At 29.5% G+C, this 25,419-nt stretch overlaps 1 protein-coding gene across 1 annotated transcript in view; it reads left to right on the top strand.

Moving 5' to 3' along the window:
• The first annotated feature begins 2,754 nt into the window (after window positions 1-2,754).
• LOC107457342 (sodium/potassium-transporting ATPase subunit alpha) overlaps window positions 2,755-25,419 on the top strand; it is a 104,828-nt gene continuing 82,163 nt past the window's right edge. Inside the window, exon 1 of the mRNA XM_071178023.1 lies at window positions 2,755-2,874. The gene's annotated coding sequence lies outside the window, so the exon portion shown is untranslated. The remainder of the gene's footprint in view (window positions 2,875-25,419) is intronic.

Raw genomic sequence — 25,419 nt, 5'->3', positions numbered from 1 at the left:
ATAGGATTCATTATTTTTTTTAGCACTGTAAAGAAATAAGACTGAAATAGGCAAAATATAGCTTGAGATAAAGTACATAAATAATATCACATCAGGGGCATATACAATGCCTAAAATTAAAATACATTCGAAATTTATTATTCTTTTATCGTCTGCTACAAGAAATTTGTGGAAGAAAAACGAACTTGGAAACATTTTCATTCCTAAAAATAATTATATTTATGAGTGAAACATCGGACGGTGATGAAATTTTCCATTACTTTAAAATATTTTTAATGAATAAAAGATAAAAATGTGGACTGGACAAATGAAGAAATTGTGTAGAAGGGTTACAACAGAAATGTCCGGGAATAACGCATGTCAATAAGTGTGCCAAGGATTTTTTTTCATTAGCCCGCACATTTTTCATAACAAATTTTAAGGATATTCATGTTTTTTTTTTTCCTGATTAATTTCGACTATTCTTATTAATAAAATCTGTATTTGTTTGCTGTAACTATCTCAATGCGGAGAACATTACTTACCGTATTCTATGCAATGTTTGAAGCGAATAGTTTGCCGCGAGGATAGATAACTATTTTTAAAAAAAAAGTTGTCTAATTTGGCCTGTTTTATAACATTTTAGTAATGGTAGCTATTAGAGATGTACCGGATACTATATTTTACAGCCGACCCAATTTTTTGGGTTTACGACTACTGATGTTCAACTCCGTAGCCTTATAATTTTGGACCCAATCCAGAAGACAAGGAAGTGCCCGCTTAAGAGTATATGAAAATTCAGAAATCTAACGATAACGATGAAAACTATTTTAACTAATTATAATAATTAGATGAATACAAAGTTAGAAATAAGGAAATACATTTGATACTTCATTCGTTATAATGCGTCTATGCCTTTAAAAAAAAATTTGTAATTGTAAATTAGTTTATGGAGAAAAAAGAAAAGCAGACAACAATGAAAAACTGTATAAGACCATTCTGTTTTTATGTTCTATAGAGATTTATAGCTGGTATTTGAAATGTTTCATTTAAGTAACAATAACCTCTGATTTAGTAACGTTCCCCTTTCTGATTGGATGATTGATGCATTTGAAACGTTTTGTCAGTGATTTTTTTTTCGATCCTGTGACATTCGATTTTTATGTGATATTTTTTACAGTTTATTTCAATTACTTTATAGCTTTTCAGATCTCTCACTCTTTTCACCTGTCTATTGGATCGTTTACTGATAGATCGTTGGGAAACTTACTTTTCTTGTTGATGCATTTGAAGAGCTGGTGATTACAATTAATTTAATTGCTCTAAAATAAAATAGAAATTTAAACAAAGTAATAATTGTTTATGAGACGTTGAAGTTCGCTATGACGGAAACAATCATAATTCCTTAACTATTTCTGTAAAATGTTTAGTATCGTGCGAAGCAATGTCAAACTTTCACATTTTCTTCTTATTTTTAAGCAAAAATTATCAATCGTCTAACGTGAGCCAAATTTGGCGAAAATAATTCACGAATGGAGCAAAAGAATATGAGCTTGGTGCAAGCTCTATCAATTGTTGATGTTGTGATTTAGCTGTATTAACTTGATTGTATTACTGTATTAACTTGAATCTGTTAACTTAAAATATCATATTTCTTTCAATACCAAAATCGGATAGATATGACAGCATAGTTTTTACAGTGCTAAAAAATTGAAAATGAAAGTATGATATTATTTATTTTTCAATAATGGGAATTGAAAAAGAGTTATTTCTTATTTTAATTTTTCCCTACTATTAAATTTGTTTAAATTATTAAACGCAACCTGAAAGAAAGTAAAATTAAAAACTAAACAAATGGAATTTTGAAATTTAATAGAATTATAAAAATTCAATCGGAAACTTCAATTGCAAAATTTTAAAAGTTGAATTTACTCTTATTTTTTACCTATTAGTTAATGTGTTTAGTTATTAAATTCAACTTGAAAGTAAATTTTAAATAATGTACATGTATGTTTAAAATTTTAAATCTGGAAATTCGCGCAATTTTGGTCTGGGAATCAGTCTGTCGAGCGTAATCTGTTAAAAATCAAACTCACCGTCATTTCATTAGCCACCCATTTTACCTTTATGAAACGGTGGAAGATTCTTAAGAAAGAATTAAGAAAGATTCTTAAATTAAAAAGCGTGAAATGAACCTTTAGCTCTACTCACTTTGCTGTAATGGTCAGAATTAAGAAAGATTCTTAAATTAAAAAGCGTGAAATGAACCTTTAGCTCTACTCACATTGTTGCAATGGTCAGAATTAAGAAAGATTCTTAATTTAAAAAGCGTGAAATGAACTTTTAGCTCTACTCACTTTGTTGCAATGGTCAGAATTAAGAAAGATTCTTAAATTAAAAAGCGTGAAATGAACCTTTAGCTCTACTCACTCAGTTGCAATGGTTAGAATTAAGAAAGATTCTTAAATTAAAAAGCGTGAAATGAACCTTTAGCTCTACTCACTCAGTTGCAATGGTCAGAATTAAGAAAGATTCTTAAATTAAAAAGCGTGAAATGAACCTTCAGCTCTACTCACTTAGTTGCAATGCAGTTGGGTTGAAGATGCTGCTCGCTAACAAAAGAAAAAACATTCTTAAGTTTTTTCGTTCATTTTTTTTAAATCTGAGTGGGGAGGCATTCTACTCTTCAGCCAAAAAAGCAGGGGGGTAAATTTAGCTCTCGTCTGAAATAGAAGGAAAAGATTCCATTGCTCCCGTTTTTTTTTTCTTTCTCACATTCATTTGTTTCTTCTTCAATCATTCGTTGTTTTTCTATACGAGAAAGTTATTCTTCCTACTTGTGTTCCTAACGTGTTAACATCCTGTGTTATATTGGATTATACGCTTGAAATATAGGTAAGATTTTGATTTTGTTCTTCTCCCTGTACGTTCTTCTGTCGACTCCAGAAAATACGATTTTTTTCAGGAATTGAAAATCCTTTATTAAAAGAAAATTAAACATTTTTGGTCTCCAGCGATAATTGATAATTTATGGTGTCACTAAAATGGTCTTCTGATAAAGAGGTTTTCTTTATTTCATCACTGTTTCTGGACGGAATTACATATTTGTGAACGAGTCATTAAATATTTAAGAATAAAGATCTATACAGATTGAAAAAAAAATATAATGTTGAAGACAAAAAAATTAAATTACTTTTCTTTAGCTGCTTTACAACACTCTTCTGCTGTTCAAAACACAGATTGTGAAAGGGTTGTTGCAAATATTTTTCTGACAAAACTTTTCAAAGATGTAGGAAGAAATCGAAAAGGTCATTTTTAGGATGAGTGCTCTTCATTGGTCAATAGCAAAATCCTAACGCCTGTCCTAATTTTGCCCTATACTTCCAAAGTTTGGTATGCGAGTTGTGAGTTCTCCTGCAGAGAATATTTTAAAATTCAGATTAAGCGGAAGCATATTAAATCAATATTTTCTTTGTTTTTCTTTCTTCTTTTTTTTCAGTTGGTAAATAAAATTTTCAGTATGAACGTTTTATAGGCGAAATGATCGATCCTTCGAATAATAGCATCTTATTCTTTATAGTTTCTTCAATAAACAAATAAGTATTCCATTTTTTCTGAAAAAAAAAAGAAGTTGTAGCCTAATTATTTCATTATTAGCATTTATCTAGGACATTTCATAACATTGTAAAAAATAAATAAATAAATTAAAAGAAAAAAAAACAGCAAAAGACGTTTGGAGATCTGAAACCATGACACTATTATGATTTCTGAAACCATTAAGGAGCTCCATTTCCTTTTTTGCCAACTTAAGAAACTTCTACGCAGATTCATTCCTTCAGATAGCATTGGCCCCAGGGCTGGCTTCGGCCGCTCATATTCATCCCCCCCCCATCCCGTAGTGGATGATCGAATTATTTATATTATTGATATTTGTTCTTAGTACACAAATTAAAACTGATTTTAAAACTAAGACATTTAGCTACTCATATACTAATATATGGTTTGAATTTTGTATTGTAACCTTTTTTTTATAATACATCATAAAATGGCTAATTATTTGATAGCAATACGTGAAAATAAGCTAAGGAGAAAAGCATAAAAATGTAAGAATATGTTTCAGTCAAGAGAAATGACAGGAAGAAAAAAATGTATCATTATTAGAACATCTTTCTTTTTCAAGCTGACATGTGATTCACACAAGGTCACAGATTTTCCATAGAAGAAACTTTGTTAGAAAAGCTCAAAATCTCTCAATATAAACTTATAAAGGTACATAATAATATCCAGTCCACTAATTAAAATAATTCATTTTTTTTAATGAATGCAAACTATTTGGAAAGGTTATCTTCAAAAACTAAGAAAAAATTACGAACTTTTCTTTTATCTTTCGAAACTATAGAAATGAATTTCATAAGAAATAGAAACTTTAGATCATTCAATACCGTCTTCACGCATGGGCATACCCGGGCAGAGCCTGAGGGCCCCAGAGAATCGTACTTTTTATAAATTGTATTTAAAAAAACTAAGAATAAACAAAATTGCCTTAGATATTTTTTTAAGTAAATATATTCTATTGTATAAAGTGTTTATTTTGTTTTTCTATCTACAAATAGTGATTGATTATCATGCAAACTACAATAATTTGAATAGTTTATCACCAGGAAAACTTTAAAAGGTAAACGAAATCCATTTTTCTAAGTTCCAATGAAGTTTTTATGTGGATTAAGTTTTTTGGGGAAATCAAAATGTATTTAAATTTGTTCAAATTATTGCACGTGTTAAAAATGTTTTATTTTATGTATGTGAAGTTTTTTAGTTTGATTTTAAGCAGTAGGACATGTTATAAGGGCCCAAACATTTCTGTGTCTGGCTATTAAGACGGCCCTGAATTCAATATCCCCAAAAATTATTCAATATTTAAAAAAGAGGGAGAAGTATTAAACATCTTATCTTCAGACATAGGCGTACGTAGGTGCAAAAATTTATAAATTTATAATTCTACGGCTAACAATTTTAGCTAAGCTGAAAAATACGTCAAAAATACAATTAATTCAACTTTGCTATAACATAACTCAAAAACGAAAAGATTTTGATATCATTAAGAGAATTAAAAGCATCCGCGGTAAAAAATGTTCTTGTTTGTGAAAGCGGCATCAATAATTATTTTTATTTTTATTATTTTTTATTTATGCAGCTACGAAGGAAAACAAAACCTTAATTTATAAGTTAATTATGCTCTAGCTTTTTTTTTTCTTAACAAGGGTATTTTTTTATGAGTGCAAATTATGGAGTAGGACATAAATGAATAAATATACATTTTTTAATAAGAAATCTGTGTCATCGTTTTTCTTTCTTTTCTTTTCTGTTCCATGGGCGTTGCAGTAATCCAGTCTAGAAGGGAAAAGTTAAAATACACAGTTAGAATAGCTATAGTTTACATATGAAAATTCACCCATCAAAAAAGAAACAATTTTTTGCCTTTATCTATCAATATTTGCTAAAAATTTGTAATTAAATTAATTGAAGCTAAATCAGGGAAAATCATAAATTTTTTTCTCTATTCGTCTGAAATATTGATGGTCACTTTCAGAGATTTCCAATTATTGAGGGTAACATATACCCATCGTTTCCCACGCCAACGACGTCCATGTTTTGTTCTAAATCACTAATTGTATTCAAGACTTCATGCTTGTCTAAAAAAGGTGTGACAATAATGACAATATAATTGTGAATAGTATTGTGGAATGGTATATAATTTTGTATGGTACAGAACTACAGCTTAGTAGTACATTCACAATCCAGTAATTTCGAACAGCGGACCCATTAGTAAACAATCCCTAAATATTTTTTGAAATATATGAATTTTTTGAAGAAAAAAAACGTTTTCAGAGTTTAATATCAGTTTATGAAATCGAAAATGGCTTAAATCTATTTGTTTCACAGCGTAAAGGAAGCAGATTGCTGTTTTAATTTTAGGCAAACAGAATACTATTGAAAGCTGCATGTGCAGACTCACGTATTCTAAGAAACTGAAGTTGAATGCTCCTTAAAAAAAAATCATTTATCAAAGGGAGAATGAAGACTGTTTCCAGTTTGTTTTAATTATAAGATCAAAATTTATTTTGTCCCCTCTCTTTCAAACTATAATAAGCAATTATTCGAGAAATTATTCTTCCTGTTCTGACGCTCCGGTTCCTTGTCCAGAAGACAATGGATCGTGGGAACAGGTGCTTCATAAATTTCACTTACATTCATCGCCTCAAACGCTTGCAAAGGTCAAGCTAAAGTTTTAAAATCAAAGATCACATTCAATATGAACTAAATTGAATTGTAATAAAATAAAGAGTTTTAGAACTATGCTGAAGCCGATACATGGTAAAGTTATTTTTAAAAAGTGATGATGTTCAGTACAACTACTAAATTTAGTGTGGCCATTTTAGAATTAAAAAAAGAAAAAACAACGTAGCTTCGATTATAAAAACGTACATAAAAAGGATCCAAAAAACTACAATACAATTTTAGATGGAAACTAAATTCAAAATTTATATTAAATTCTGAAAGATTTTAATCGAGTTCAATTTTAAAGAAATAAAAAAGAAATTCTAAGGAGTTTAATTTTCGAAAGATTTTAAATTGTGACTTTAAAATGCTTGAAAAAATATTACAATAAGTTCTTTTGTAGACATGATATGACAATAGCTTGATAAAAGCAATTTTCTGGCACTTAGAGTTTGAATTTAGTAGTTCTACTTGAAAAGTTAGAAGCCTTTATCACATAATTATTTAAAGTTTCGCCAAACATGATTGGGTTTCTTGCGGATCTTTGCATCAAAAGCAATGCTCTTTTATTCTTTTCTTACAATAATAAATGTTTCACTGTTTACATGCAGCTAATATTAAGAATATCTTTGCAAATGTTTACAAATAATCACTCAGAATAATGTGTTTAGAATTGCGGATTTGTACAAACATGTTGCTTAATTCATATAAATATTTTCGTTATTTTAATTAAAATACAAAATTTGAAATAAATCGATGAAGATTATGTGTTATTTTAACAGTCTGTTATTCAAACTAATAAAGCTCCGGATATCATTTGGTCATTCCAATGTATGGACTATGTAGTTTACATTTCTTCACCGTCTAAATCCATGGAACTTTGGATAAACAAATTTTGTAATTGTTTGAAAATGTTGCCAATTCGCTTAAAAAATTCTTGAGATATCGAAAAATACGTAAAAAAAATTATAAATTTAGCATTAAAGGGTCCAAACTTTAGACCCTTTTCCTATTTGAATTATTGGGATCATATTTTCCAACTTCTTATATCCTGAGGGTCCAGGATCCAAATCCCTCCTAAAGAAGGTACGTTTATTAAGAGAAAGTACATTTTTAGCTCTAATTTTATGACTTAAACTCTGATTTCATAACTAAATTAATAAATAGCACTAATTAAGCTTAGCCTATTTAAAGCATAAGCAATATATATTGCATAAGCTGAGGATAATACGTTTTTATGTCGGATATCTTAACTTAAAGTATCGTGGGAGCTAAATAAATAGCGTATTTTCGATAAGGCTCTCGAACCATTAAGATTAAGTTTTAGTACGTAAAAAATCTGATCATCTGATCAAAAGTTATTCAGGATGTTCACTTTTTTATTTCTTTTATGCACAGTACATCAATGTGACTAAGTGATTGTCGACATACAAGAGGTCCAGCACTTCTTTTTTAATATCAGTGTGTTCTGTAAAGACAGTCCTTAATATGTATTCTCATAATACTTTCCAAAAATAAAAGTAAGAGATGCATACATTGGGGGTCGCAAATAAGTATTTAACCAAGGAAAAAAAGTTATCAAAATTTGACAAATCACAGACCATTTTTAATTAATCAATAGTTATAATTAATATTTTTTCGTTTGCACTTACTCCGGCACATGTAAAATGATTCTAAAAAATTTATGTATTGACCATCCGAACCGGTCAATATATAAACCGGTAGAATAACAACTGTCTAGCTTACTTATTATTAAAATAACCAACATTTTGTGACGGCGCGTCTCAAAATATATGTAACTCTTTTTTATTCTCTTAAGGACCCTTGATATTTTATGTGCATAAATAATCTTATTTTAAAAATTTTTAATGCTTCACAACTAAAATTTCAAAGAAGGATTAAGATTCAGCTAATGTATAAGCTTCATATGTTATGTTTTTTAAAATAAGAATTTTTTATTTATGGGAACCATTACACATCATTAAATCATATCATTAAATTCTCTATGAGAACAAAAGATTAATATCCTATATTTTAATACATAATAATTTTAAAAATAAAAAAACACAAACAATAAAAAGTAATTACAATGTTTTATTCTTAATTTTGGAAATAATGAAGTTTTAGTGCAAAAATAAAATAATATTTTCGAATAAGTTGCGCTTGTTCAAAATAAACTCGACATATGCGTACATCACTTTACTAGTCAATACAAAGCTTATACTTTAGAAATGAATGTATGAATTATGAATACTTTAGTCAATACAAAGATTATTTCAAGTGCCTTAAGGCTACCTTGTATAATATTAGATACCTTAAAAAGGCTGCTTCGCATAATAATTTTTGCATTCAAAATTTCTTTTAACTTCAAATAGGAAGGAAAAAAAATATCGAAAGTTAAATTAATTCCGAAATAAATAAATAAAATGCATGTTTTTATTATGATAAAAACTATTAAGAACAATGTCAAAGTTGGTCCAAAATATTTTTCTTTTAATTATATATTGAATGAAAATATATACAGAAATCCGTAGGGTTCCGCGGAGCAAGAGAAAAGCTCCCTGCGAAGGATTGTTTTCTTAAGTTGGTTTTTAGATATTTTCGTTCGTTAATTAGAGAATAGCGTGGTTTTGGTTCATAAAATTTTAAGTGCTGCGTATATATCGTTAAGTGGAGATGGCCATAAAGAGAACTCCGCTCGATTTAACACTCTCTCAAAACTCGAAATGGGGGGCATAAATCTCCAGATATCAGTAATGATTCGATAGTTTTGTGCTTCTATATACAATTCATGGAACATAATTATATGCAGATGGACGAAAATAGTATTATGTAATCATAAATATAAGTAATTATAATATTTTTAATTTATTCTCTGCTTTCAACACGGTGAAAATACCTAACATAAGGAAATCTCCATAAATCTCCGGATAACAGTAATGATACAATAGTTTTGTGCAATGTAAGCTGTACAATTCATGGAACATAATTACATGCAGATGGAGGAAAATAATATTATGTAAACAAAAATATGAGTAGTTATAGTATATTTATTAGCTGCTTTTAACACAGTGAAAATACCCAACATAGGTAAATCTCCGGATATTAGTAATGATTCACTAGTTTTGTGCTATATACAATTCATGAAACATAAGCCTATGCAGATGGACGAAAATAGCATTAGGTAATCAAAAATATAATTAATTATAATATTTTTAATTTATTTTCTGTTTTTAATACAGTGAAAATACCCAACATAAGGAAATCTCCATNCTCGGGATATCAGTAATGATTATGATTTCCGAAGTCAAGTTCGGTAAATGAAAAGCAGTGTTGAATGACTTTTAAAGAAAAGAAAACTTAAGCCTGTGATTACAATTCCAACTATGTAGAGCGATGGAAGTTTGTTTGGAATGGTCATTGCTGAAAAGACCTAGTCCGATTCTGTATTTTACAAACATTTGATCGAAAACATGCAGGCAGATATAAAAAAACTTGAGTAGGCATAATCTATTAAATGGTTTACATTAAAGTATGTCGAAAATTCTGCTTTTCACGTTCCATATTTGAAAGAGCACCCAGCAAAAACTACTGCGTACAATAAATTGTATTTTTTCGCAAGCATTCTTTGGTATAGCAACTGTCAGAATATGTACTTAATGAATATGCGGCTTAATTGTGGAGTTGGCAGTGAAAATATATTATTAAGTCCTCCGCAAGGAGACAACAAAATTACTTTCTGAACAATCCAATATGTACCTTAAAAGTTAAAAATCTTCCGACCATTATTAAATAAATAATTTTTAAAAATTATTTTTTTCATGAAATTACTATGTTTATCTATAGAATTATTATGTTTTATTAGAATTTTTCTATATATTGAAAACATAGTCTATTACTAATAAATTAATTTTATAATTACACAATTATATTTCTTCTTTATAACAGTTTTGTGAAATTTAGCAACAATAAGTGAGCTTTAAATAAATATTCAAAAGTGGACATAGTACTTTGTTTGTAAATTGATTACTTAGTAACGCACAACATAATTAAATGTATGAAGCATTCAGAATAGAATTCCTAGTAACTGAAAAGCGCTCCTATGAAAAATCCAATCATTAATATAGATATAAAACTCTCATATATTGTGTATATCTTCATTCTATTATTGTATTTCATATAATGTGTTCTGATACTGCTAGTGAAAATCCAGTAAAATTAGATTTTTTTTAAGTGTATTAAATAATAGAACGCGTTTTTTTCAAGCAATTACATTCTAATTAAACAATTGAACTTTATAGACCAATTACACATGGATTTCATTTTTACAGACCATTTTTAATTAATCAATAGTTATTATTAATATTTTTTCGTTTGCATTTACTCTGGCACATGTAAAATGATTTTAAAAAATTTATACATTGAACATCAACAAGCAGTCAGACAGAATAATAACTGTCTAGATTACATATTATTAAAATAACCAGCATTTTGTGACGGCTCCTCTCAAAATATATGTAACTCTTTTTTTATTCTCTTAAGGACCCTTGATATTTTATGTGTAAAAATAATCTTATTCTGAAAATTTGTAATGTTTCACCATTAAAATTCAGCTAATTTATAAACTTATCGTGTTGCGTTTTTTTAAAAATAAAAGTTCGTTTTTTATGCTAGCCATTACACATGCATGATCATATCATTAAATTCTCTATGAGAACAAAAGATCAATATCATATTTTTTAATACATAATAATTTTAATAATAAAAAGCACAAATAATAAAAAAGTAGTTGCATTGTTTTATTTTTAATTTCGGAAATAATAAAGTTTTAGTGTAAAAATAAAATAATATTTTCGAAGCAGTTGTGCTTGTTTAAAATAAACTCGACATATGCGTACATTAAAGGAATACTTTAGTCAATACAAAGCTTATTTCAAGTGCCTTAAGGCTACCTTGTATAATATTAGATACCTTAAAAAGTTTGCTTCGCATTATAATTTTTGCAATCAAAATTTCTTTTAACTTCAAATAGGAAGAAAAAAAATATCGAAAGTTAAATTAATTCCGAAATAAATAAATAAAATGCATGTTTTTATTATGATAAAAACTATTAAGAACAATGTCAAAGTTGGTCCAAAATATTTTTCTTTTAATTATATATTGAATGAAAATATATACAGAAATCCGTAGGGTTCCGCGGAGCAAGAGAAAAGCTCCCTGCGAAGGATTGTTTTCTTAAGTTGGTTTTTAGATATTTTCGTTCGTTAATTAGAGAATAGCGTGGTTTTGGTTCATAAAATTTTAAGTGCTGCGTATATATCGTTAAGTGGAGATGGCCATAAAGAGAACTCCGCTCGATTTAACACTCTCTCAAAACTCGAAATGGGGGGCATAAATCTCCAGATATCAGTAATGATTCGATAGTTTTGTGCTAGTATATACAATTCATGGAACATAATTATATGCAGATGGACGAAAATAGTATTATGTAATCATAAATATAAGTAATTATAATATTTTTAATTTATTCTCCGCTTTTAACACGGTGAAAATACCCAACATAAGGAAATCTCCATAAATCTCCGGATAACAGTAATGATACAATAGTTTTGTGCAATGTAAGCTGTACAATTCATGGAACATAATTACATGCAGATGGAGGAAAATAATATTATGTAAACAAAAATATGAGTAGTTATAGTATATTTATTAGCTGCTTTTAACACAGTGAAAATACCCAACATAGGTAAATCTCCGGATATTAGTAATGATTCACTAGTTTTGTGCTATATACAATTCATGAAACATAAGCCTATGCAGATGGACGAAAATAGCATTAGGTAATCAAAAATATAATTAATTATAATATTTTTAATTTATTTTCTGTTTTTAATACAGTGAAAATACCCAACATAAGGAAATCTCCATAAATCTCCGGATAACAGTAATGATTCAATACTTTTGTGCAATGTTAGCTGTACAATTCATAGAACATAATTATATGCAGATGGGGGAAAATAGTATTATGTAATCAAAAATATGAGTAATTATAGTATATTTAATTTATTCTCTGTTTTTAACACAGTGAAAATACCCAACATAAGGAAATCTCCATAAATCTCCGGATAACAGTAATGATTCAATACTTTTGTGCAATGTTAGCTGTACAATTCATAGAACATAATTATATGCAGATGGAGGAAAATAGTATTATGTAATCAAAAATATGAGTAATTATAGTATATTTAATTTATTCTCTGTTTTTAACACAGTGAAAACACCCAACATAGGGAAATCTCGGGATATCAGTAATGATTCAATAGTTTTGTGCAATGTTAGCTGCACTATTCATGGAGCATAATTATTTGCAGAAGGACGAAATTGGTAATATGTAATCAAAAAAATAATATTTGTAATTAATTTTCTGTTTTCAACACACTGAAAATTCCCAACATAGGAAAAAATTAGGTAAAATCAAGTCCTAAAAACTATTCCTCAGCAGTATATGAATAAAATTGTTAAATTTTTTATTTTTATTTTAAGTGATAAATTTGCGCTTTATTTCCAAAAAAAAAAATATATTAATTAATGAAAAGGAAAAAAAAGTATATATTGGAAGATTAATTCCTTATTGTTAGGAAATATTAAAATAATTTATTCATAACAATATTTTATTAATATTTTTAAATGATATCTAAAAGAGGTAGACGCTGAATATTTCGGAAATAAATTTTCGAGCAATTAAAAACTACAGTACAAAATTGTGAAAAAAGCAAAATGTGTCACATTTTTCAACGCTATTGTTTCATGTTTCATTCATCTTTATATAACACGGCCACTGTTTGTAACTAGTTTCATGAGATTTTTGATAAATGGCAGCAGTAGTTTTTTCAAAAATGCCTGATACCGGTTTTACCCACCTACCCTATTTTATCCATATGTGCCTCATGAAATGACTGTAGTCATAATTGTGTATAATATCGATAAAGAGTACGAAATGAAATTGAATCACTTCAAAAACAATTTAATGTAGGGAAATGAATTAAATGATAATATTTTTTATAATTACAAAAAGATACATGGCTACCCTATGTTATGTGACTTTAGAACAATGCATTTTAAAAAATTCCTTAAATAATTATGATTAAAAATGTATAGATTAACAGAAAATAGATACCCTTATGTCTTTAATAGTAAAAAGTGAATGTCTTTAATAGTAAAAGGTTCTCTCCCAAACCGTTTATGCTAGTTTTCTAAAAATTTTACTGTAGGGGGGAAAGGAGAAATTTTGAAAACGATCTTAAAAATCGTCCAAATATTTTAATTAGATGGTTCGGGATAGGTATTTGAAAAATAAATTTTCCACATTGATTTAGCATGGCTATTAATTAAACTGCAGACGATTATGTTTTTTTTTTTAATATTTAAAAGATAATACCAGTAATCCATATTAACTTTTAGCTCTATTTATTAAAAAATACGGAAGTTTTTTAATACTTTAATTGTTTTTTAATCATTATGTCAGTGATAAACGTGGATGGTAGCACCGAATTGGCATTTCTAAACTTATCAAAAACGGAGAAGAAAAAAAGAAGGATAAAAAACCTTATTAATGCACAAATAAAAGTACAGAAATGTACTTAGCTGATATTTATATAGTTAAGCTCTCTTCACATTGTATTTTGCTTTTGTCTGCATACCACAAAGTATGTCCCATCCCTTTTTGGACATTTGACTTACAACTTAAAAACATTGAAACATCATTAAAACATATATTTGATTCTGTATTTTTTACTCGAGTAAATAAAAGCCTTTTTTAAATTTCATGAATCTATATAAATGCCATCCGCGAAAAGAATACAATCAGTGACTGTCAAGAGTTGACTTTGTTTCGAATAATTATTGTTGAGATTCCAATCATAAAAAAAATTTACATTAACGCGTTCGATGAAACTATTAATTGAATCATAAAACTTTAAGTAACGGTACGTTAAATTTAATTATTATTGCAATGCGTGTCAAAAACTATCTGTTTTATGTGTCCATTTTTTATGAACTTCCATGTGCATTACTCCAGAAACACGTTTTATGAACGAATTATATTAATCATCTTTTTATTGCTTATTAAATAACTAGTATGAGCTTAAGATTTATTTTTTACAGACATCCTTGGGTAGTAAAATTATAAGAGGAAATTTTTGGATTAGTAATGGTACTCGGAACTTCCAGTCGTTGCAATATCATATCACTAAAACGTTGACATCTCATCTCTCTATAGTTTAACTATTGTATTAAATTGAAGGTTCGGTCATAAGCGAGTTTGTTTCATAAACATGGTGGATGAACTAGGAGCGATCTTGACAAAGGAAATGAATTTCCGAATATGCTTTTCACAAGTAAGGTCATTAAAAATAAAAGGAATTTACGAAGCACTTTCATAGAAACGGTTAAATGGTTCACTTTTCGAACTTTTTGAATGAGCGTAGAAGAACCAGCATTTTTGAAGATATACTTACTAAGACCCATTTTTTTTTTTAAATTCTTGAACTCTGTAAGTAAAAATCTGTTTAAAAATTCAGTTTGAAGATGTAGCATAAAAATAAAATAACTGGAACTAACTCTTCGGTTTATTTTTACCTACTTCATTTTTAAACAGGTTTTGGAAAACTATGTTTTTCATAGGTGAGAATATCTTATTCATTTTTGGTTTATAAACTGGTTTTTTTTTTCCTTGCATTTTAGGAGTATTTATTTCTTTTATATTTTATCAAATTTTTCTTCAATTGGGCACAGTTTTGTTTGTCAGTTATTCACAGGAACAAGTCCCTACGCATGTTTCTTTAGCTTTACTACGATTTACTTTTTTATTTCAATTTAAAAATAATTCTCTATTTTTTTTAATGATTTTTTTTTCAAGACTATTCCATTACTTAACATTTTGAATCAATAGAACCCATGCGTACTTTATGCGCGCTCAAACTTATATATTTATATATTTCAACTTTTCATAAGTGTAATCTCAAGAAAAACTTTCTATTTTTTGTTATTTTTTTAAGTGATGGGAGACACGAGTGTTCTTATTTATTTATTTATTTTTGGATAGTGACAGATTCTTGGAAACTTTCGTGCAAATATGATTGGTAGGGCCCGCGCACCCCCTGTCCTTTTGAACGACCCTATGTAAAGGCGCATGACATTTTTTTCTGCCTTGTCTCACGTGTCCCTAAATTGTTCTTTACCTTCAATTAAGAATTTTTTTCCAGGTTCCATATTTTTGATTCATTCTGTTGGATGACGGAAATGAATAAATAAGTTTAATCAATACATGGAAACATTCTCGAAAAACATCTAATTTAGGACGATATTGATAATCATTTGTTTCATCGGAAAGGAGAATAGTATTTCCGCTTATGAGTGACGTCACTCTAAAAAGTCTCTCTTCCCCCCTATCTTTAGAATCGTCTGGAGGGTGAAGCGGAAGATGCTCTTCCTGGCCTTCGTCCAACTCGGTCACCCTGACTCCGGCAGACCTTTACGAGATGTGGAAGATGTCATAAAGCGGCTCAGCATCACTCTCATCTTAATGACTCTTCTTCTTCCTCATCTCACTGCCTCTATCTTGACGATTTTAACGCTTTTACCTTACCCGCCTTCATATCGTCTGATTTCAATGCATAAAAAATAAATCGTCTGATTTCAATGCATTAAAAAATAAATCGTCTGATTTCAATGCATTAAAACAAAAATTATTAATTCGAATTTGGTAGGTATATCCCTAAGCGCTTCCACGCCAAATTCGATTATTGACTAGACCGATTATAGACTTTTGTCATAGGTTATAGACCGGTTATAGACCTGTGTAGTCCTAAAAAGTGTGGAGTCTCCGTCTCACGCATTCAGTTGACTCCGGTTAAAAATTCGCGGTAGAGAAAATTTTGTTATACAGCGGTTAGTGATTTTTCGGTTATTTTATTGGGAGTAGATTGCTGCTGTTAGGTCTTATTCATCGTTAGCTCAACTCTATTATTTTGTAGTTATGGACAAACGGCGCTTTCTTCCTGTTGGTTGCTTAGTACACTTTAAACCATGTGAAAATCGTCATCTTGACTATCAGTTCAATCACGTTCAAACGAATTTCCTGTACAAAAAAGTGCGAATTTTCACTTTTTTTAAAAATTTCTCTTTAATTTTTCAACGTAAACCAAATACGGATAGTAATTGAGACGTTCATAACGTTTTAGTTCTTACTGATAGGATCTAAAACTGTGTTCATGAAGCTTCATTTGACTATCTTATCAACAATTGTCCACTTTGCTTTAACTGAATTTACAAACGTATTACATACCAATTGTCAGTCGCCTTTATTAATTAAAGAAATCCAGCCTCAGTTGCTATGAATGGGTTGTTTACCTACCTTTATCCAGCTTTACATTACTCGACTGGTACTAATAATGCCATTGTATCTGAATTAGTAAAAGCATATAATTCATTAAACCTAAATTAGATAATAATCTTATCTCATTCCTTTCTTCAAATTACCAATGCTTATGATTAGAGCCTGAATTGAATTTAAAAAAAATTTCCTTATTACTGAGAATCAATCCTAGCACGAAGATTAATTAGCAGATCACCAAACACAAAATTGACAATTAATAGTATCCGGATACGTTCTAAATGAAAATGAGAAACATTCAATTTCGACTATTAAAACTACATTTTTAAATGTTGACATAGGTAGTAACTTTATATTATTCCAGCTAAATTTTTTTAACGAATTATAAGTCCTGAAAGAAATAAAAAAGCATTGTAAATGTTAAACAAACAGAAGGTAATTTGCAACTAAATCAAACTTGCACTTTAAATCTAAAAATTGGAATAATAGCTAAATCAGTTGAATTTTATGTTTTAAATACTGATTTATCTTACACAATTTTCGTTTTAAAAGTTTGTATTGGATTTTAATTGGGGATTGATTATGTCAAACAGGTCGTAATGCAAAATCGGTGAAAACTGATAACTTTTCCTGATTACAAAAGCAACTTGTTCTTACGCATTTCTCTTGAAATCCAGGTTAAAGATTGCAATAATAGAACCGATAAAGAAAAATAAAGTTATAAATATAAATAAAGAGTGTAAAAAAAAACAAAAGAATGTTAAATGAAAATTAAATAACACTAGTGTTAATGAAAATGTTGAAGAAAATCAAGATTTGGACACTAAAACAAACAAAAAATAAATAAATAAATGAAATTGTCAAAAATCTAAACAACTAAAACTTAAAAAATGAAATAGAAAATGTACTTTAAAATAAGGATTTAAATAGCAAAACTAAAAATAGTCTTGAATTTTCAAATATTCTTGGAACTGATTATGAAAATGGAGCCCTACATTGTCAGGGTCAGGAAAGCGGAATATCACCGATTCAGGATATTAAAAAATTTCCCAACTTGAAAAGATTTTAAAATACTTTTCAGATATTTTTGCTAAAGATAAATATGATGTGGGAAAAATTAGAATTGAACCTCAAAGGGTAAGATTAACATCAGTACCAGTTTCTTGAAGAGCTCACAAAACTTCATCCCTAAACAAAGAGAGGAGATCGGTAAACAAATTGAAGAATTGTTAAAGCGTAATATAATCAAAGAAAGCTCTTCTATTTATTCAGCTCCAGTAACTTTTGCTTTTAACAAAGATGGAAATGAAAAAAGAAGATTATGTATAGACTTTAGAAAACTATATTAAATTACTCAATCAGATGCTTTTGGAATGATTACAATAGATAGTATAGGTGGCTTTAATTATTATAATTCGACTAAAAAATGATTTCAATAATTGTCCATCACACTTGATAAATATGGTCCTTAGCAACGAAATCAATAACAACTGAAACTTATAACTGTTTGCACCAAATTCTTCAAATTCAAACTGAAGAATTGAGTGATCGAAATGCAACATTTACTTCATCTCATTTTGAAAAGTGTCTAAAAAATTGTAAAACAAAACAATTATTAAATACCGCCTATTGGTTGGAAACTAATAAAAAGTTGAATGGAGAAACTATTGTAATGCTTTTAAAATGTAAAATTCTTAAAAAATTCCTTGACGTAAGTTGTTAAAAGTAGTAACTGAAGAATATAATTTGATTCCACACTCAGTAACTAACTTTCCCCATGCTTATTTAATGTTCCGCCCATTTATCAGACAGTTTGTCAGAAGAAAGTTATCCACCAATGAAAGAAGCTAGAAAAATTGCCGTTCAAAGAACAAAACAACATCATGAAATAAATAAAATTTATTATGATGCTAGATTCACACATATCGAATTTTCCGATACAGTTTTGTATGAAGATTTTAAATACCTAGAAAACCTACACCTACCCTTAGTGATCCATGTGCGATTCTTGAAAAAATTTCTGATGCTATTTGCAAAATAAAAATTAAAAATGGATATTCATAATAAATAAAATACAATAATAGTTAATCATGCTTCAAAATTGAGAAGGTAAAACCCACATGACAAACAAAAATTATCTCATGGGCAATAAGAAAATGTACTAATTTAAATGCTAATATGGTTTGATAATATAAATAGAATTATTTAAAATTTATTTTACGTTTATTGCATATTTTATATTAAATTTAATGCTTTCATGGTATTTCATTGCTGTTAAATTTAGCTTATCTTTAAAAAATAATGTCAATCACATGACATCCATCACATGATTACAGATGAGCATATTGTACCCTTTTCTGGGAAGTCCGATCTGGTCCGATTGGGTGATGTTTATTATACAAATATATTGCTTATATATTAATATTACAAATGTTTGGGCTCTTTATGTATTTGTGTTTCTCGTGTGGGTAAAATATTGTAGCAAAATTTTTTGCAATTCCTAGATGGTAACGCATATTTTGGAAACATAAAATGGTTTAACAAATCTTTTAATGTTTTTTTGTTTGTCTAAAATTATCTTTCTTAATTCTTAATTCATTATTCAAAATGAAAATCGTCCGCATAATTAGTATTCACATCCGACCTCGCAGTTCCGCATTTAGATTAAAGAATGCTGGAATTAGCATTTTAATTTTTTCCTTTAACCAACGTGAGAACTTGAGAAATCACAAGACCTCGTTTTTGAACAAATTATAGGAAATAATGTTTCCCCTTCTGCATGCGACTTCATCATCAAAGTGATCTTCATCAGCATGTGTCTAGATTTTGTCTGATTTTATGTTCTCTTGCTTCACCAATATGATTAAATAAAGAGTGATGTGCTTTTCACCGGCCTATGCCTGCTTTGATTTTTCTAGTATGCGTATATATATATATATATAAGTCTCATGAGTTTCTATTGAAATATAGAAAAATATTCTCAAGAGCCTCAGTCATTTTACTGCGGTAATAAAAGTATCGAAAACTTCTTTTAATTACACTCCGGGTTATAGAAATCAATCAGACAACTAGCGTTAAGCACGAAGAATCGAACCCGGACAAACTGAGGTGGACTGAGACTCAACCAACCACACCGAATGGGTGATTATTTAAACAACCATACAATGAAATATCTGAAAGAAAGTCTATTAAGAGATCTGCACATGGAAAAACAAGCATTTTTCGTAACTCTTGTTAACGGAAAGCTCAGTTATATGGAAATTATCAAGAACTTACGCAATTTTACAGAGATTCTAGTTCCTTTCTCTGTATTTTTAGAACGTTGACTTAAAATTAACAGTTAGATAAGAAAATATATAAGACATTTCCATTTGCAATCGGAGATTTCTTGGAGATTTGCAAAAAGCCGTTGCAAAGAACTGGATTATTTCTTTAGGTATACAGTGGACAAAATAATTGCAACACTTCTATGCTAGTAAATTTTTTCCTATTTCTCCAGAAATGCTTAACTAATTATTTTATAACTTCAGAATTGTTTAGCTCATGCGATTTTTCATACATATCAATCGATTTGTAAGATTCTAAAGGTTTGAGGGACCAACAATAAATTACAAACGGAAAATAATGTTTTTGAACACAATATTCCAAAAAAATGTAGCAACAGTTTTGAAACTTGGGACAGTTATTTTGGTTAATATATGCATTAATTAAACAAGATTTCATAAGTCTAGCTTAAATGTTTATGGAGATATGAACATTTTCATAAAAAACAAATTTTTTGTCTTTTACTTAAATAACTTTAAAAATATTCAATACAATTAAACAATAATTTATCATAAATGAAAATTTTTAATAAATTAAACTATAATGAAACTGCTATAATTTTTGAAAATTTTTTTTATCAAAAAATGATAAACTAAAAAACATAAAATAAAGAATGCTTACGATAAGGAGAAAAAAAAAGAAAACATTCTAAAAATTCCACATATTGCTATAAAAAAAAGTTAAGTTTTTTTTTTTTTTTTTTTTTTTTTTTTTTTTTTTAAATCGTGAAGTTCTTAATCAGACGTAAAAAAACCATTCTGTTGAGAATTATCTTCAAATTAGCAGAAAAAAATCAGAAATTTTTTTTATATTATAAATATCATAACAGTTGTACTTGCTTTATAAATTCAGAGAACTGCAAATGAAATGTTCTTCATTTGAAAATTTCATTTTCAAATAATTTGTACATAGATTATCCCTTCATTACTTTTAAATGGCATACCACATAACAAAATTTTATAATTGTAAGATCTCGATATGAATTTCAATATGAAACTTAACATAGCTGAATTCTAGTTGAAATTATTCATTCAAAATTATTCAATTCTATTATATTAACAATTATTATTCAAAATTAAAAAATGCCTACCGAGAAAACCATAAAAATTTAATAATAATCAGCACAAATTATGTTATTTCAAGCAATTCGGATGATTTTTCATTGCTGTTTTCCGAATTATATAGGTACAGAAATATATACAACTCTATAAAGAAGGAGAATATTCCATAACTGTTACAGTTCTGTACGTTCTGAAATCGCATTTATTTATTGGAATGAAGTAAGCAATGCTGACTTCACTTTAATTCGCAATGAATTGAAGAAGAAAAAAATGTATTTTACTGTAATACACACATCTGTAACAGTATGCGATCAAGAAATCGGAAGTTATCAGTTGCAAGTTTGTTGATAACAGAAAGGTAAAAATTAATGACAAATTTTTCGTCAAATGTTGGGCACGTTCTGTTTCAGAAAGATATACCAATGTTCTGGGTCGTTTTTTCACGTTCTTCTTCTTTTTCCTTAAAGAAATTTTGCTTCGTATTTGCTGCTAAAAAATAGCTTCCTACTGCGCCAATGATTCTGATGAAACTAAATGAAAACTTAATAAATAAAAGCCTGAAAATATACTCTCCGCCAGAGGGAGCATTCAAGCGTTGCGATCGCAAATAAATAGGCTAGGTTTATGAAGTTTTGTGTAATTATTGCATATAAAAACTAAAATAACTGTCATAAGTTACGAATCTATCGATACTTATTTTTTGGCATAGGGTGTTCAGAAACATTATTTTCCGTTTGTAATTTATTGGCTGTTCCTCAAACCTTAAAAATTTCTGAAGTTATAAAATAATTCGTTAAGTATTTTTGGAGAAATATTTATTAGTATCGAAGTGTTTCCATTATTTTGTCCACCACCTGCATACTTCATAAAAGTTTTCCTAACGACGCAATTTTTTATGAAAAAAAAGCAGTATTTTAGTTAAAAAATTTTTTGTTTAAAAAATTCTTTTTTCCGCAGTTTTTACTCAAAAAGGAACATTTCCACGTGAATGAAGAAGGGAGAGGGGATGTGCAAAAGTAGAATGAAAGAAAAAAAATGACCCTTTCTTTTTTGCATTCTTTTTTTAATTTCATTGTTATTTCAGAATGAGTGATGTGATTCAATTTCGAATCGATTGATGCCTACAAGTGTTTCCTCTTGAGTTGTTCTTCATCGGAGATAGACACAAAGATTAGCAAACCTAAAAATAAGTAGTTATTTTCTCACTGTTCTTTGCAGCCATTGGATGACAGGGGAGAGGGGGAAACGAGTTCTATTTTGAAAAATCCATCTAAATGGTCTCTGCTTCTGTTCCATTCGCTGTACATGATCTCAGTGCTTTGCATTACATTCAATATAATTAAAAAATAAAAAAATTAGCCTTTCTTTATAATATATAAGATTATGTGATTTAAAATTTAAAAGTAGCACCACTTTAGATTTTGGAAAGTTCATTTTATGGAGTTTATTCATGTTGGTAAGAAGCAAATGCCATATGCTGAACTTTTTATAAGATCCAACGGTTACGTTAAAAAGCAATTGTTCCAAAGTATTTGGCATCGACATTTCATGAAACACAGTGATCTTTTATTCATTCTACGGTCATGAAATTCCATGTAATGTTGATACCGGTTCGGTCCGGTATCAAAATGCGTGGACAAGGCTTGCCCTGGTACCCCACAGTCTAAATTTCCGTACCACAAACGAGAATCAGGACTTTCAGCCAAGGCAGCTTTAATGTGCACCTTGCTACGCATACGCACTGACTGTTTTGTCAGTTGCGAGGGTCGAACCCCCAGCTTTCCACTGGTGGAATAAGCAATTGTGCCACTGGAGCACACAGATGATAAAAAGAAAATTCAAATATTGAATAGCTGGTTTAATCTCTGCTAGAAACAGCTTCGTAGTAATTTTTTTTCTCACAAAATAGCTTCCTTCTGGCTTGGGTAAATTCCAATTTTCAAAGGTTGTTATTGCACAACTCCCTTCAAGCCCTTACAAAATTTTCTCCATAAGGATTCACATTTTGGGCTCTGGGAAGGTCGGTCCATTGGATTAATCTCATTGTCATCTGACTTAAATACGAGGGAGATATCATGTGACAAAACAGTAAAACTACCTTACTATCAACTAAAATTTTGCACTAGACGTTGGTATTGAACTTACTATGAATTTGGACCATGAATCTCAGTTCAGACAAGGCAAAACGTTTGCAGACGATATGAATGGATGTTCTAATACTTATTGAAGGATAGTGAATTCGCCAGAAATTAATTCGTTGAACGATAGGACACTAGATCAGGTTAGAAATTGTCCTGTTCATTCCCAAGAAATTGATTGTAGCATTTAATAAAGATCAGTATAACCCTTTTTGAAAAACATATAAAACTGCATTAAAAAGGGAATAAAATAAAAATGCAACATTACATTCTTATTAAACCGCGGGGATCGTTCTGAATATCCTCAAACTCACCTCTGATATTAATCTGAACTCAAAAACGTGAAGTTATTTAAAAGCAATTAAGCATTAAAATAGGCCTTTTACTAAGCAATTCATTAACTTTATAACTTGGTAGATTTAGGTTTCCGTAGTGCCTCAAATATATTTACAAGGTGGGTCATTCATTTCCAGAATTTATTTAAATAATTCATGAAAATATTATGTGAATTACAAACATAATTTAATAAGTTTCGAAGTAACCTTGATGTACCAATGCACTTCTTTACTCGGCTGCCAAAGTTTCAGAAACAACTTTTAAAGTCATCTTTCAAAACGTTCGTATTCTGTTCTGACATTCTTAATGTTTTGGAAATCCTTAAACTTTGTTCTTTTAGCAAATATTTCCGCTTAGGAGGTGGTAAAAAGAAATCATTCATCATATCCGTTGATTATATATCTCTTCCAGGCTTTCTCCTGGGGCCGGGATAGCCTGGTCGGTAGGGCGCTGGGCCAATGTCTGAGAGTTCGTGGGTTCGAATCCCGCCGGCCGAAGACTGCCCGTGTAGTAAAAAAGGTGACTGATGCACGTTAAATCTGTCGAGTCGCAAAGTCCTCTATGCTCCCATAACAAATCAATACCTTTGGGGGTACTGAATTGGAGAATGATCGTTCTCTGATTCAGGTCAAAATTAAGATCTGTGGATGGATGAATGGATGTATGAATGGGTCCGTCCTATAAACGGGCGTGACGCAATGGATGTGGCAGAAGTCTAATTCTTGGCCATAGATGGCGCCACTGGAGAACAAGAACAATCGCACCCTTCTGCCTTAATAGGCATACGAAAGCAAGCAAGCAAGGCTTCCTCCTTGTTCCTGAACCTGACAAATTTACTGAAGAAACAAGGATGTCCAAGGAACGTCAGAACTATAAAGCATTCTAAAAGAAGACTTTAAAAGTTGAGGCAGATGAACACTTTAAGGTAGGTAAAAGTTGATAAACTCCGAACTGGACTTGGTGTCATACACTCTTAATAACCATAACTGGATGAAGATAATATTATATGAGGTAATATGTTCTGGAGAGGTTGGAAAAAACTTGGTTGTAAAAGGGTAATAGCAGTCACAACCGAAGGAATAGAGAGCCACCTGGGTGTGAACAGGAGGAGTACGAATAGAGTAAATGTCATTAACAAAATATTTTCAGGAGTTATCCCTTCTGTAAATGAATGACCGCACCTTCTACATATTTAGACATAGTCGAACCTTGGATTTCGCTAATTACAAGCCGGAGTATTTGATAATTTACAATTGAGGCAGAAAAATGTGTTCGAAACATTAATGACAGCGAAAGAACGCTTTTAGATGGATTTAAATGACAAACAAAATCATAAATATGCAGATAAAATTTTCAACGTCAATTGTTCTTAGAAGACATTAAAATGTTTCGTGTCTTTCTCCTGACATTAACCTGTTGACTGGTAAAGAGGATTGAAAGCAAAACATCAGAGAAGGGGGAATTTTACTGTTGGCTGATCAGAATTTAATTCTATCGTTATTCAAAGAAAACGGAAGAATGCGGAAGAAGAGGACAGATTAAACGTGAAAAATGACGTTATTTCGTGTCGTGTAACAAACGGTCGCCAGAAGACGACATAAAATACTCAAATGCAAAAATGTCTGATTTCGACAAACTTTTTATATTGTACATTGGCATCACCTCAAATACGTTCACGCATCTTCTTCGAAATGGTATTTTGACGGCAACACCTGTAATTAAATAGTTAACGCTTCCTTCTTGTCCAATAAATAAATAAATACAAATTATAACCTTACTACGGGTTTTTTTGTTGTTGTTGCATTCTTAAGGCAATTATTAAAGAAAATCTTAAGTCATAATTTAAAGCAGAAAACGGTGAGAATTTTCTATTGCCATATTTGGGCACTTCCCAAAAGATTTCATTACA

This window comes from Parasteatoda tepidariorum, chromosome 1, assembly GCF_043381705.1.
Source record: "Parasteatoda tepidariorum isolate YZ-2023 chromosome 1, CAS_Ptep_4.0, whole genome shotgun sequence".
In the NCBI taxonomy this organism is placed as follows: Eukaryota; Metazoa; Arthropoda; class Arachnida; order Araneae; family Theridiidae; genus Parasteatoda; species Parasteatoda tepidariorum.
The sequence above is the reverse complement of the archived record's forward strand: the minus strand, read 5'-3'. Positions and strand labels throughout refer to the sequence as shown.